This window comes from Lagenorhynchus albirostris, chromosome 9 (genome assembly GCF_949774975.1).
Source record: "Lagenorhynchus albirostris chromosome 9, mLagAlb1.1, whole genome shotgun sequence".
Classification (NCBI taxonomy): Eukaryota; Metazoa; Chordata; class Mammalia; order Artiodactyla; family Delphinidae; genus Lagenorhynchus; species Lagenorhynchus albirostris.
In genome coordinates, this window is record NC_083103.1 from 45,005,182 (window position 1) to 45,007,556 (window position 2,375).

The window sequence follows — 2,375 nt, forward strand, 5'->3', positions numbered from 1 at the left end:
ATCTATACCTCTCTCATCTCCCATTCTTTCCTCTTAACTGACTCCCCCTTTCCAGTCTTACCCATCTCCTGTCTGTGCTCCAAACAGCTTTCTGATACCTCTCGATATATAGATGATAGATAGATAGATAGATAGATGATAGATAGATAAATAATATATAAACTTATGTGTGTGTGTGTGTGTGTCCTGTTGGTTCTGTTTCTCTGGAGAACCCTGACTAATACATCCCTTCCCTCCACTTCTTCCACAGAGAGGGACATAGCCCAGGCTTCCTTCCGTGGAAATCCAAATAAGTGTGACATCATCATGAAAGTCCCAGGAGTGCTTTGGCCCTCTTCTCAGGCCTCAGGGGCCCAGCTCGAGCATCACCCTGCTGGCCTGTCCTGCAAATCTTTCCAGGAATAGCCTGGCTCTCGGCCCAACACTGAGGAGGTCTCTTGCACTGATGAGACAAGATTACTAGAAAATGGATTTAATTTGAAGAAAATGTTGATAACTGTGACAAACATTCACTGTGCAGATTACATGTCAATGCTAGCGAGTCACCCAAACCTCTACTTCCATCAGATTTAGTCATTCATTCACTCACCCAACAAATATTTATTGAATTCCTACATGTGCCAGATGCTGTCTTAGGCTTTGAGAATGCAGTAGTGAATAGTTACATTCATGCAGGGAAAGACAGACAAGAAACAAACAGAAAGATATGTAATATGTTACAGGATGATAAAGAGCTACGAAGAGAAATTAAGCATGGTAAGGGATGGAGAGGTGACTGAGGGAGGTGTCTGATTTAGGGAGGATGCCTGGAGAAAGCTTTTCTGTTAAGGTAGCATTTGAACAGCAGCCTGAATGAGGGAGTGAGCCACACAGGTCTCAGAAAAGCTTTCCAAGCTGAGGGAACAGCAAATGCAAAGACCCTGAGGCGTAACGTGCCGGCATCGTCAAGGAACAGCAAGGAGGCCAGTGTGGCTGGAATAGAGTGAACAGGGAGAACGTAGTAGGAGAAGCAGTGGGAGACCAAGTCACGAAGGGTCTTAGGTTAGTGATAAGAACTTTGGATTTTACTCTGAGAAAGATGAGAAGCCATTGGAGTGTTTGTCCAGGGTTGTTGTGCTAACTCCATAAAACTCAGAAGGAGTGGAGAAAAAAGAAAGGGGGAGGCATCCAGAGCTCCTGTGTCCGCCACTCCTGGGCCACTAGGCGCCCCTGAGAGACCTCTGTGACTGCATTTTCAACAGCCATTGCCTTGGCTCCCTACATTGTCTCATCCCCAGAGGGGGATAGCTTTTAACCTTAGGGAGAAGCACCTGGGGATGGGAGAGGGTAGTGAGGAAGAAGGACCGCCAGGGCCACATGTTGACTACCATCTCTCCTCGTTGATGCTTGTGCTTTCCACATTGCTTCCATTAATCTCTCTTCTTTATAATCCTGACAACTGTCCTGTCAACAGGCCACCTTAAAAGTGGTCTTACCCTCCTTTTCTTGGCGGGGATCGGGCGTGCGGTCCCGGTCCGCGTAATGTACGGAGGTAGAGGGAAAGGGCTCCAGCCCCCTTGGCGTCATGTCTTCGGTACCAGCAGGTTCTATCCTCAAGCGCCGGGACACAGGGGGGCAAAAAAAAAAAGAAAGAAAGAAAGAAAGAAAAAGAAAAAAATGGAAAAAGAAAAATGTGGTCTTGTAGCAAATGTGCCCATGGAGACAGCTGCCCCTCTTCTCTTGGCCCACCAGAAGTTCATCTGCACCCTGTGCCTTCTCCTTGATTACTGAGGATTGCAACCTTGGAGCTTGGAGAGGTACCTTCTTGGGTCAAGGTGCACAGAAGCTTCTCTGCTCTTTCCTCACTTTCTGTTCCCACCATCAACATTCTACAGCTATGGTCAACCGCGTCAGGCCCTACACACCACTTCATTCCATTGTGAGGTAGAGTTGGGAAATAAAGATGTAAGAAAGGAGACCAGGGTAGGGGGGAAGTGGGGAGAAATAAATCAAAGAAATGAGGAGCAGAAGCAGGCATTTCATCCCTGGAGAAGTAGCTCAGGAAGCTCTGCATATGGGAACAGGGGCAGGACTCTGCTTCCCCAATTGTGTCCTATAAAGTCAAGAATGATAGCAGCAGGAACCTCCACTGGAGGGTCCCTGGGGTCAAGTCACAGTGTTCTATCCCAGAGAGCTCAGCCATGGGAGAGAATGGAGCCCTAGGCAGGAAAATTCCTCCTGGTGGGAGAAGCACACTGTGTTCTCCCGCTCCAGAGAAATAACATTTCTCCTCCTTGTCCAATTCTTCCCTTCCTGCCTTGGTTGTCAGACACATCTGAGTGCCCCCCCTCTGCCCTCCCTCCATATCACGTGAAGCTAGGTATGGTTTCTTAGGA

At 48.0% G+C, this 2,375-nt stretch overlaps 1 non-coding gene across 1 annotated transcript; it reads left to right on the plus strand.

The window, feature by feature from the left end:
• Positions 1-1,475: 1,475 nt before the first annotated feature.
• Positions 1,476-1,610, plus strand: LOC132526671 (small nucleolar RNA SNORA57). Its single transcript, XR_009542659.1, has one exon. It is a non-coding gene; the product is annotated as a small nucleolar RNA SNORA57 (small nucleolar RNA).
• Positions 1,611-2,375: the final 765 nt, after the last annotated feature.